Source organism: Bos javanicus, chromosome 20 (genome assembly GCF_032452875.1).
Source record: "Bos javanicus breed banteng chromosome 20, ARS-OSU_banteng_1.0, whole genome shotgun sequence".
NCBI classification, from domain to species: domain Eukaryota; kingdom Metazoa; phylum Chordata; class Mammalia; order Artiodactyla; family Bovidae; genus Bos; species Bos javanicus.
The window spans coordinates 46,400,398-46,414,143 of NC_083887.1; the positions used below are offsets into that span (position 1 = coordinate 46,400,398).

At 34.4% G+C, this 13,746-nt stretch overlaps 1 protein-coding gene across 1 annotated transcript in view; it reads left to right on the forward strand.

Annotated features, from left to right (window-relative positions):
* Window positions 1-8,958: 8,958 nt before the first annotated feature.
* The window catches only part of CDH9 (cadherin 9), a 140,730-nt gene continuing 135,942 nt past the window's right edge, over window positions 8,959-13,746 (forward strand). The window contains exon 1 of the mRNA XM_061393818.1: window positions 8,959-9,263. The gene's annotated coding sequence lies outside the window, so the exon portion shown is untranslated. The remainder of the gene's footprint in view (window positions 9,264-13,746) is intronic.

Sequence of the window (13,746 nt, forward strand, 5' to 3'; positions counted from 1 at the left end):
TTTTTGATTTAGTTTTGGAAGTCTTGTTGGTCTTCATAGAACCGTTGAACTTCAGCTTCTTCAGCATTAGTGGTTGGGGCATAGACTTGGATTACTGTGATATTAAATGGTTTGCTTTGGAAATGAACAGAGATCATTCTGTCATTTTTGAGATTGCATCCAAGTACTGTATTATGGACTCTTTCGTTGACTACGATGGCTACTCCATTTCTTCTTAGGGATTCTTGCCCACAATAGTAGATATAATGTCACCTGAGTTAAATTCATCCATTCCAGTCCATTTTAGTTCGCTGATTCCTAAAATGTCAATGTTCACTCTTGCCATCTCCTGTTTGACCACTTCCAATTTGTCTTGATTCATGGACCTAACATTCCAGGTTCCAGTGCAATATTGCTCTTTTACAGCATTGGACTTTACATTCGTCACCAGTCACATTTACAACTGGGTGGTGTTGTTGCTTTGGCTCCATCTCTCATTCTTTCTGGAGTTATTTCTTTACTGCTCTCCAGTAGCATATTGGGCACTTACCTACCTGGGGAGTTCATCTTTCAGTGTCCAATCTTTTTGCCTTTTCACACTGTTCATGAGGTTCTCAAGATAAGAATACTTAAGTGTTTTGCATTCCCTTCTCCAGTGGACCACGTTTTGCCAGAACTCTCCATCATGACCCATCCATCTTGGGTGGCCCTACATGGCATGGCTCATCAATTGGCTTCTAGAGATGTTTCACAATATATTAAGTGGTAAAGCAGGTTTCCAAGAAGGTAATAAAATATATGGTCTATTTTTAATTAAAACACTAATAGGTAGAGTGATTGATAGATATAAATAGGTGATAGAGACATAGATGCATAAATACAAAGATATACAGATTAAAATATGAATAGATAGATTTTTAAATTTGATCATAGAAGGTACAGAAAATTGTATGAAGCTATTAATGTTAGTACCTACATTGAAAGAAGGGGTTTGAAAAGAAAAGAAGGGCAGAGAGGAAGAAAAATAAGGGGAAAAGAAGAAGTATAAAAAACATTTAAGGTTTCCATGATAAAAATAATATACAGGATATAATCTCATCTATTTAAAATTAAATGTGTTGGTGACTTAAGTTACACGCTAAAATATAGCACTAGAAATTTTCTTTTATTTGAGTGTTATTGAGTGATCTCTGTTTGACTTTTAGGATAAGCATACAATGTTATATACCCACTTATACCAATACTATTTTAAGTAAAAAAGAAAATAAATAACAATACTTTTTACTAAATTTTCATTTTGTTTGAAACATATAAAGTGCATTTACTGGCTAACTAGTTTTATTTCATGTGCTAAAGAGATACAAAGATGAGTAAAAATCTAGGGATTTTTAAAATATATCTTTCTCTAATGTAGGTGTTAAGGGAATTTTTGTTATAACACATTATTTTCAGAATACTTATCTGACTAACATAATCTAGATGAGCATTTCTAAGTATTTCCAAAGATTTACTCATGAGCCAGAAAAAAGAAAAAAAAAAGCTTTAAAATATGCTTAATACTTACAAATCATTTATAAATTGTTGTGTTCTTTTAGCCTAATTCCTTACTAAAACTTATTCTAAATGTAGATACACATTTCCTAAGTTATATATAATAAAATATATATAGTAAGAATTTACGTTTTAGGTATAATTCTATGCTGTATAGAAATTTGGTGAATGAGAAATCTTTCCAAAGGATACACAATATTACAGCTACGCTTGGCCATCAGTGCCTAGAGTCGTAATGTGTTTTGTTGCCAATGAGCAGTTGAAGGAGACTATATAGTGCTTAACATAATGGGCACTAAATTTAAGTATAACAGGTTTCTACTCCTGATTCTATCAACTGCCTAGCTAAGTAAATTTTGACAATTTCATTGACTGTCAGTATCCTTATATCAAGTGAAATCAACATTCATCTTTTAAATTTGAGATGTTTGTAAAATACTTGTATTTATTAATGCAAATATGGAATAAGTCAGCCATTGCTATTATGATAATCAGTTGTATCTTTATGAGTGATAGCAATAGCAGTTGCAATAATTATAACAGTGACAATCAGGTGACAATTATGAATATAAGCAGAATTTTTAAAAAATAATAAAGGACTCATATAAGTCATCCATATTCTGCATGGTTTATGAATATCCAAGGAAAGACTTCAAGGATTCTTAGAACTCCCTAAGTTTTCATCATCTGCATAAAGACTGGAAAATGTTGAAGTTCTTCAAACTATGATGAAAAACAAAGATCAACATGAATAATGAATCCAGAATTCTACTTCTGCTGCATTATTTGGTACATGCATCAATCCAAGATCCCAGAGTCTGTCCATGGTTCATGTTTCATTACCACAAACATGATAGTAAACCCCCCTCTCTTTTATATATATATTTTTCAATACTTTAGAAAAGTATTGCTTATTGCTCACTAGAGGGGGAAGAGTACATGCAGTTATGAATCAAGAGTAGAACAAGAGCATATGCAAATAAATAATTTTGATAATGGGCCCTGGGATCAAACCTGAGTGAGCTGAGAAGTAAGAATCACAAAGGGGTGAGAAACATTGAAAGAAGATGTGAGGTCAATGGCGTGAGATCACAAGGAGAATTAGAATGGTGGTCATAAGATTCAAGGAAGAATTAAAATAGGAAAATCAAAGCAAGGAAGAGTCAGTGTGTTGTGTGGATAATCTAAGTGATTGCTGAATTTATTAAAAAATGATGGCAATTGTTGTATAGAGTGTCTTTTCACCATTGTATATTCTTTCCAACTTTGTCATGGATTAAATGCCCATATGTGCGTGGGTTTATCTCCAGACTCTCTTTTCTGTTCTATTGATACATGTATCCTTTTTTGTGCCAATATCATGCTGTTTTGATTACTGCAACTTTGTAGTATAGTGTGAAATCTGTGAAGATAATACTTCCACTTTGTTCTTTTTCTCAAGATTGATTTGGCAATTCAGGATCTTTTGTGGTTTCATATGCATTTTAAGATTATTTGTTCTAGTTCTGTGAAACGATGAGATTAGAGTATTTCTCACATCATATACAAAAATAAGCCCCACATGGATTAAAGACATAAAAGTAAGACCTGAAACCATAAAACTCTTAGAAGAAAACATAGGCAGAACATTCATTGACATAAGTCTTACAAATATTTTTGACTTATTTCATAAAACAAAATCTAACAGCAAAAATAAATAAATGAGACCTAATTAAACTTAAAGTTTTTGCATTGCAAAACCCAAAAGATGACTTATGAAATGGGAGAAAATATTTGCAAAATGGGGGAAATTTTTTTGAATTATATGACAGAGAATAAGTTAATTTCCAAGTATAGAAACAGCTCATACAACTCAATATTAAAAAAAAAAATCTGAACACCTGAATACACATTTTTTTTCCAAATAAGAAATGCAGATTGCTAGCAGGCACATGAAAAGATGTTCAATATCACTAATTATTAGAACGATGCAAATCAAAACAACAAGATATTACCTCACAGCTGTCAGAATGGCTGTCATCAAGAAGCCTAAAAATAGCAAATGCTGGAGAGAATGTGGAAACAAAAGAACCCTTACCCATTGTTGGGGGAAAGGTAAATTTGTGCAGCTATTATGGAAAACAATATGGAAACTCCTCCAAAAACTAAAAAGTAGAACTACCATATAGTCTAGCATTTCCATATCTGAGTATACAGCTGGAAAAAACAACACTAATCTGAAAAGATACAGGCAGATTCTTTGCCATTTGAGACACCAGGGAAGTTCTAAATGTTCATATCATCACTGCTTACAATAGCCAAGTTAAGAAAGTAACCCAAGTGCCCATCAATAGATGAATGGATAAAAAACTATGAAATTGAAATTTTGCCATTTGCAGCAATGTGGATAGATTCAGACAAAACTGTACTTAGTGAAATAAATCAGATCAGTTCAGGTGCTCAGTCATGTCTAACTCTTTGCGACCGCATGGACTGCAGCACACCAGGCCTCCTTGAGTTTAAACTCCCGGAGTTTAAACAAACTCATGTCCATTGAGTCGGTGATGCCATCCAACCATCTCATCCTCTGCCATCCCCTTCTCCTCCCACCTTCAATCTTTCCCAGCATCAGGGTCTTTTCAAATGAGTCAGCCTTTCACATCAGGTGGCCAAAGAATTGGAGTTTTCAGCTTCAACATCAGTTGAAGATTTTAGTCCCACTCCCCTGATATAGGAAGGGGAGAGAAGTTGGAGATTGACTCAATGGCCAGTGTCTGATGATTTAATCAATTATACCTATGTAATGAAGCCTCCAAATAATTGATGCTTTTGAACTGTGGTGTTGGAGAAGACTCTTGAGATTCCCTTGGATGCAAGGAGATCCAACAGTCCATCCTAAAGGAGATCAGTCCTGAATGTTCATTGGAAGGACTGATGTTGAAGCTGAAAACTCCAATTCTTTGGCCACCTGATGTGAAAGGCTGACTCATTTGAAAAGACCCTGTGGGATTCCTAAGCATGGAAATCTTTCTGTCCCCTGTTTCTTGACGCTAGCCTTAATGACCTTTTTCAAGTTCCAAAGGGTAGAATCAAGTAGTTGCTAATTTAGGAAGGGAGACTGAGGCAAAGACTATGGAAGGACAAGCCAGGAAATAAAGAGTGCTGTCTTGAGGTAGGGTCCTGGCATGACCACGAAGGATACACATAACGTTATTAGGCTCTTTTAAGTGGTTAACCTCTTTGAGAGTTGGACCATAAAGAAGGTTGAGCATTGAAGAATTGATGCTTTCATACTGTGGTGCTGGAGAAGACTCCTGAGAGTCCTTTGGACAACAAGCAGATCAAACCCATCAATTCTAAAGGAAATCAACCCTGTATTTTCATTGGAATGTGATGCTTCCGATGCTGAAGCCAAAGGTTCAATAACTTGGCCACCTGTGATGAAGAGTCAGCTCATTGGAGAAGACCCTGATGCTGGGAAAAATTGAGGGCAGAAGGAGAATAAGGTGGCTGGATGTTATCACCAACTTAATGGACATGAATTTGAGCAAACTCCAGGAGATGTTGAATGACAGAAAGCCTGGTGTGCTGAGGTCAATGGGGTCGCAAAGAGCGACTGAACAACAACAAAGAGGTTAATATTCTTCATACCAGAGAAAGACACGTCCCTCCACTCACGTTGCCTTAAAGTAATCAGAAAAGCTGATTACTGTGCATCCGTAATTAGTAATTACTGTGCATTACTGTGAAGACTGTGCATGCTCAGTCACTTCAACCATGTCCAATTCTTTGCAACCCCATAAACTGTAGCCCACCAGGCTCCTCTGTTTATGGGACTATCCCAGCAAGAATACTGAAATGGTTGCCATTTCCTCCTTCAGGGGATCTTCCTGACCCAGGGATCAAACCCTTGTCTCCTGCGGCTCTTGCACTGGAGGGCGGATTTTCTACCACTGAGCCACCTGGGAAGTGCCAATCTTTTCAGCATCCCTCTACTTAAAGCATTGTCATGAAAGTTCTCACCAAATCCCCCTGGGTTGGGACTTTGTGAGGGCAGAAGCCCACTGTGCCCCTCTTTGCCTGGCAAACCAATAAAGCTATTCTTTTCTACTTCACTCAAAACTCTGTTTCTGAAATTCAGTTTGGCACTGGTGAACAGAGACTGAGATTTTGGCATTAGTTATCCTGTCATCCAGCCCCCATCCTTAGGTGCAGTTTAGTAATCACCTCACTAACCTAGGAAGAGGTACCTTTTGGATCTTACTTCTTAGACAATTCCAATGATTTTAAGGAGCTCTGTGCCATAAACCAGGATGAAGAGTCAATATATACATATATATTTCTTATATACCACAATATCATACAGGAATAAGTCAATGGTTTTGAATTATAAAGATGAGTCCCCAGGTATGAAGACACAGTGTATTCAAAGACTAAGGAAAAGAAAAAAAACAAAACAAAACAGGGTTTTTTTTTTTTTTTTTTTTTTGCAGTAAGGTAGTACTTTTAAAGTACTAAACAATTAAGAAAAGCTAATTCGAGCTAAAGTAATATTGAAAAGAATAATTCAAATAACATTTTACATTTACTAGCAAAGGAAATATACTCCTACTACTGTTAATAATGATGATGATGACTAGTTTTGTGCAAACCTTTTTGCTAAATATTTATAAACATTATACTAAGTATCAAAAGCTATTTTATATGATGCAGAATGCTACTTATATTTGAAAACTTAAAGATAGCTATACATATAATAAGGAGAAGGCAATGGTACCCCACTCCAATACTCTTGCCTGGAAAATCCCATGGACAGAGGAGCATGGTAGGCTGCAGTCCATGGGGTTGTGAAGAGTCAGAAACGACTGAGTGAATTCATTTTCACTCTTTTACTTTCATGCATTGGAGAAGGAAATGGCAACCCACTCCAGTGTTCTTGCCTGGAGAATCCCAGGGATGGGGGAGCCTGGTGGGCTGCCGTCTATAGGGTCGCACAGAGTTGGACACGAGTGAAGTGACTTAGCAGTAGCAGTACTTTTAAAGTACTAAACAATTAAGAAAAGCTAATTTGAGCTAAAGTAATATTGAAAAGAATAATTCAAATAACATTTTACATTTACTAAAAAAGGAAATATACTCCTACTACTGTTAATAATGATGATGATGACTAGTTTTGTGCAAACCTTTTTGCTAAATATTTATAAACATTATACTAAGTATCAAAAGCTATTTTATATGATGCAGAATGCTACTTATATTTGAAAAGATAGCTATACATATAATAAGGAGAAGGCAATGGTACCCCACTCCAATACTCTTGCCTGGAAAATCCCATGGATGGAGGAGCCTGGTAGGCTGCAGTCCATGAGGTCGCTAAGAGTCAGACACGACTGAGCGACTTCACTTTCACTTTTCACTTTCATGCATTGGAGAAGGAAATGGCAAGCTACTGCAGTGTTCTTGCCTGGAGAATCCCAGGGACGGGGGAGATTGGTGGGCTGCCATCTATGGGGTCACACAGTGTCTGAGACGACTGAAGTGACTTAGCAGCAGCAGCGGCATACACATAATATAAAGTAATTTTCAGTAATCCCAAGGTTTAGGCCCCTTGTTTTCAAATGCTCCAAATCACTGTGACAAAGGAGTGAAAGGTAGAGGATTTCTGAGATAGTAAGATAATACCCATTCTTTTAGTTGGCAAGTTCCCCTCTCCCACCTCTAGAAGTAGTAAAAATAACTTCAAATCAGGCAGTAGAATGTTTTGTTGGATTGTGAATTCACACAAAACAGCCTTTCCCTACAGTTGGGTTTCAGTGGGAAATGAAATGCATGCAACTTTAGGGATTTAAAGCTTTTATTTGTGAACATTCACCTTAAGCTATGATAAAATATTTTGTTTGGTTCCTTTTTCCCACTCTACAAGCATTACTTTATCAGCATTAGCAGAGAGACTTTCATAATATGTTTATTTAAAGGAACAAGTAGACCCGGAAGAAATGAATATAAAGGAGAATGTGAATTTTATATTAAGTGTCTTTGCCTCAAGAAAACTCTCTTAGCCTCCGTGAAAAATTCACTAAGCTGTTCTTAACCACTTGGATCTATCCAGTCCTGGACAATATACTTTATTTCTTCTTTCACTTCCTTCATTTGTAGATGAACAAAGTTAAGTCCCTTTTTGTTGTTGTCCATCGGTCGCTAAGTCACATCAGACTCCTTGCAACCCCATGGACTGTAGCACTCCAGGCTCCTCTGTCCTCCATTATCTCCAGGCGAGTTTGCTCAAATTCATGTCCACTGAGTAGGTGATGCTATCTAACCATCTCTTGGTGGGGGGCTGGGGGGCGTGTCCATTTCCTACACTTTAAATTCACAAGTATTTAAAAACTGTGTACTACTTAAATTATCATGCATTAGCTATGTCACATTTTATTTTGGGACAAGTGAAACTGTATTTTTAAGTATTTGTTTTCCCTTTTAAGAAAGGAATTTCTATAATGTACATAAATAACAATGGCTCAGATAGGCAGCTCTATTATCTGCACTTCGTGGATAAGCTGCACCACTGAGGGGGCAGAAGTGGCAATTTTATTTTTATTTTCTATTGTCAGTTTTCCTTTGAAGCATCAAATAGAATATTGATATTTTTGGCACTTACGCTATTTACTTACTGTGATTTAACGAGCCGTTATAAAGTGAGCCATATTCCCACTATGCATTTCATACAACTATTACTAGAACTTCTTTTCAGAAAGATTTATCTACAAATCAATATTTCTCTTATTGTACCATTTCCAGAAGTACTAAAGAAACTTCTAAAACAGGATTTGATTCTGTTATAGTTTACCCTCTCTAATAGTTGTACAATGTGCAGCAGCAAATCTAACAGGTGGAATATCTAGTTTTTATCATGTTGCTATGGTCACAATTATATGTGGACATTTCCAAGAAAGGTGAAAATACATCAATTGCATTATCAAAAGATTAGCAAAACGTTATAGAAATCTGAAATCATATTTAAAATCATTCTCTTTACTGAAAAATCATGTTAAGGTATTAGATGTGTTAAATTATTGTTAATGAAAGATTATTTTAGTCTATAAAGTCAGAGACACAGATAAAAATTCATGATCACTGATAAATAGAATTTAGATTCTTTTTCTTAAACTTGAAATTTTGAAATTTAAACAGATAGTCATGAATTCTGTGGGGACTATACACAAAATTCCTTTTGAGTATCAGAACTGTCCATGTGATATATATTTGCTACAGATGATTTACAGGTTACAGACATGCTGTGACCTTTCTCTCCCAACTGCAAACATATTAAGCAGAGCTGATTAACGGAGACGGAAACACTGGGTTGTTTTCTCTAATGGGAGTCTTTGACAAAGCCCTCTTTGAGCCCTCCCACTTTATTCGCCTGCAAATCGCCGTGCCTAAAGAGTCTTTAGTCCCCAGCCCAAACCTGGAGCCCTGCAGCGCCATCAGCGGCAATATCTTCCTATGTGAGGGACGTCTCTTATTAATCAGAAACGCTGAATGGAAACCAATCAGATAGAGAGTTCCTTTGGCTTCAGCTTCCTGCCTGTCTGAGTTAAAAGTGATGCTCGCTGTAAGAGGAAGGCACACTGAGATTCAGGAAGATTCAGCTGAGAAGATACTATAAAAAGAGAAGAGAAGGAATGAGAGAGAAGCAACACCGGAATTGTCAGCACTGAGCAGGGCTAAACTCAATTTCATTACGGAACAAGGTAAATGTCATTTACTTTGCTTGACATTATAAGCTCTTTAATTTTTGCTTTCTTGTAATGTAATAATACAAATAATGCTTTTCTCTTAGTTGCTGTATTTTGCTCTTTCATTCTCTCTCTCAACATTTGAAAGCAGGTAAGAGTACATTTTTTAGTATTTGGATAAGATATTAAAATGCTCAGGGAAAAACTTGCAATGTTTGCTTCTTATTTTACTTTTACAAAACTGATACCACCAAAGCTCTTTTTGTAGTGCTCAAATTTGCATATGGAGCTTTACTAAAAAAATAAAGCTAAACTTCACATCATGTTGATTTGGGTGGCTTTCAAACACATATTAATTTTGTTTGTGTGTACTATTATTATATTAATTTGAAATAGACTCCTGTTTTTCTCATAACTTTTGCTTACATAATTTGAGTCAGAACTGTCAAAGCCATCTTGATCATGTCTTAAAAAGTGATTTATTTTTAATATTAAAATGAAATGACATAGAAATAATAAAAATACCACATATATAGATAAACATAGGATGCCAGGATAATAGTGATCACTTTACCTGGTGAAGGAGGTTTCTTCACATATTTGTGGTTCTCACTCAGGTCAACATTCTGAGTGTGAACATCTGTTGGCTATAATTGTTCTCCATTATTCTGGGCAAATGTATCTTAATGTAATAAAGACTGGATGAAAACCACAGGAGGGAGTTTCAAAGGCAAAATTGATGTGTTTTATTTGAAGTGATATGGAAAATGCAACGACTTAATGGAGCATTTTTTTTTTTACCTTGCATACTCAATATAACTATTCACATCAATTATATTTTCAAGCATGCTAATCTCTAAAAAGCCATGATGAATTTTAATTAAAAGGTTATCAATATTCTATAGCACTTACATTTAGATACTGTTAACAGTGTATGTTCTCAGAATCTATTTTAAATAACAAAAGTGCACAAAGGAACAGTGATCACCTGTAGTAAAGTTTACATTTATTTGTATTATCAACTTTTGGAAGTCTTTTCTGGGAGACTTGTAATATAATATTGTGTTATATATCTATGAGATTAATAATAAAGATTTTTTAACAAGGTCTTTGAAATCTGTAGTATAAAAAAATGAGTGATTTTTTGTAACTGACAAAGGTGGTAACTTTTGCAAGACAGGAAGAAATTTTCATGTGGCTCTCTACTTGTCTGTGGAATTAGAATGTTGCCCATCTTCAGCCATTAACTAAGAATGAGCTTGATCATTCAATGTTCTTAACTTGGCAAAAAAGTACAATTTAAAAACCTCCAGCATTCAATAGAGGATGGATCTTATTTTCAGACTGAGACACTGCTTCATTACCTAGGCAGTGCTATGTCAAGGGTAGCATAATTTGTGTAACTACAAAACTTGTTAATACAGGATTGAATGGTAGATATATTTTGAAAAATAAAGAAAATGAAATAACATGCTATTCCAGCCCATAGCAGCAGGGAAATGGGACTCAACACCAGCAGCATGTATTTGTGGTCTTGTCGTCAAACATATTATGGATTCAACTGAAGTTTTCTGAAATGAAGAGAACAAAATAATTGTATGCACTTAATAGATATATTCTGAGGTGTTGAAATACTGTCATCTCTGTATTTGTTTTGAAACATGAGAAAATGTAAGATAAAGCTCATTATATGAGCAAATCTAATTCTGGAAATAATGAACAGAAAAATGCTTCAGAGGAAGCAGAATAGTAGTATCAGTTTAGAAAGAATTCACTAACTTTAAGTCAGAAAGGTTTGTTAGGACTGAAAAAGCAAATCATGTAAGATCATATTACTTTCTAGGATAGAAAAATGATTTTCCCCTTATTATACTATTTATAGTTTAAGAACAATTTTGAAATGTTTCACATAATTATACCACCATTATTATACTCATTGTATAATTGAAATAAAAATGTCTTGTACCACTGCCTATGTATAAAAGATTATGGTATCAAAGTTAGCTTTGAAATTATGTCTTTAAATGTTATGTTGCTCTACTTGATAAATTACATGTTAGATCAGAAGCTCTTCTGAATGTCACCTTGCATAAAAAGATTTCACTGGGTATTTGGTATTTTACTGTGACCCTCATACACACAGTTTAGTCAGTTTAATGTCCCTTCTTTGGTACATGCCCCAAATGTGAATTAAATAAAACTTCATCTGATATTTTTTTTTTTCTACTGAGTTACTTCTTTATAGACATCAGTAGTGATCTAAGGCAGACATGCATTCCCTATAATCTTTGCACAATCTGGAGGTGCAGTTAATCAGAATGCTTTGGACAATGCTTAAAATTACAATAAAATATGTGAGTAATATGGAAATATATTGTACACAAGAAAATATAAATTAAGCTCTGTTAATTAAAAAATATGAATGTGTATCATGAATAAACATTGGCTGTAACTTGTTCTCTATGAAAGTGAACGGACTAGATGGATAATTATTTAGTGTTAATACAAATGCTTCAATAAACTAGATCATTAGCTTGTTATACTCTTTAATACTAATTCTGTCCTCTCAAAGGCATTTTAAATATAAAGTATAAATAAATCTAATGTTTTTAAAAAACAGAGTATGATACTTTAAAAATGTTCTATGTGATATTTTAAATATTTGCACCTCTGACTTCAAGGACACACACACACATATATATATATCTTATATATATATATATATATATATATATATACACACATAATATATTATTCTCTTCTATTATAAAAGCTCTAGTTAGGTTCTTAGGCATTTTACTTGCTAATTTATCTACTTAAGTTTTCTTAAGAAAGAAGAAAATATTCTAAATGGTACCAAAGGGTATTGGTCTTAGTTAGCTTTGTTTTTACCTAATGTAAATTTATGAATACATTATTTTTATTGTAGAATAAGATACTTCTTAAGGTAAAGAAATCATTTCCTTTGTAGCTTGCATATCTGTTTTCAAAATGAGCTGTGTCTTAAAATATACCCCCCTCAAACCTCTTAATGTCTATAACATCTTATCATCTTATTTAGGTGTTAACATAAAATCCTAGAACTTTAAAAAAGGGATTTTAACCACCTCCAACTCTGATGTTGCACAGGAAAACTAAGGTTTAGAAAAATCAGATTATATAACCTAGGATGTCGAATTATATGTGAAAATTGTCAACATTTTGTAAAAATATATCATTACGTGGGAACATTATGTGAAAGTTGAGTCATGAGAATCATATCAGGGATACACACACAGACACACACAGACACACACACACACACACACACACACACACACAGAGTGACTAGCTGAAAATACTAGATTGTTTTAAACATCCTGAAAAGTTTTTTTTTTTTTCTTATAAGTCACTTCAAATTACTCTTCCTGGAACTACCATTATCCTCATCAATAAAATAAGGTAAGGAATGCACAGTGAGGAGAGTATCTTTATAGCACTGTTATACATTTTCATAGCAATCCTAATATGTTAATGTACTTATTCCTAAATTTAGCACTACTAAGAGATGGTCTTATAGCCATATTAAGAATGCAAAGTGCCTGAATAAAAGAAGGATCTCTGGAGCCTAACCAAGACATTTTATATTAACACTATCAAGAAACACCTCCCAAAGCATAAAAGTCATAATAATGGATCTTACTACTTATGAAGAGCAAATGGAAATCTCATGAGGTTACTGTTGCTGTGGTATGTGTGTGTGTGTATAATACATATGTCTTTATACTACAGCCCATGGGATCACAAAGAGTTGGACACACCTTAAGGACTGAACAACAGTTTATTTTTAAGAGAAAAGGTGGGGACAAGAAGAAGGGAGAAGACCTGAATATTTTCTTAAAGTGACATTCAAGGTTTTCCTTTTTTGCCCATATTCAATCACTTTGCTAAATTATAAATCAATTTCAGGAGGAATGGTTGTACTCATAGTCTATATTTCTATTCATGAGCAAGGTAATTATTGGTCTTTCTGATTAATCAATGAAACACCAGAGCGTATGGTTATTTTGTAAGCATTAATTAAAAAACCTACTCTTTATATCACTGTCTGAGATTAACAGTTTGGAAAGAATGGAGATAGTAGTGGCTAGTAGTTGCTATTTGATTCTTGAGTTTAAAGGTGAACGTGTAAGAAATAGATACACCTGGTAGAATTTATATTCGAATATGTTAAAATCACTACACTTTATGTATTATTAATAGAGTATCTAATGAATAGTTGACATTTTCCTCATATTTACTGAAACAAGATCTTAGGAAAGTCATAAAAAGCAAGAAACAATATTTACAGGAAGGAAGTGTAATAAGGATGACAACAATGCATATCAATGTGTAATCTAAGCAAATAAACACCAGTAATTCACTTCCTGTGATAAAAGATATCATGTGAAATACAGTACTTTTATGAACTAGGCCCTCAATACTATAAGTTTTGAAAGGGTGTTTTCCTTCAGACAAA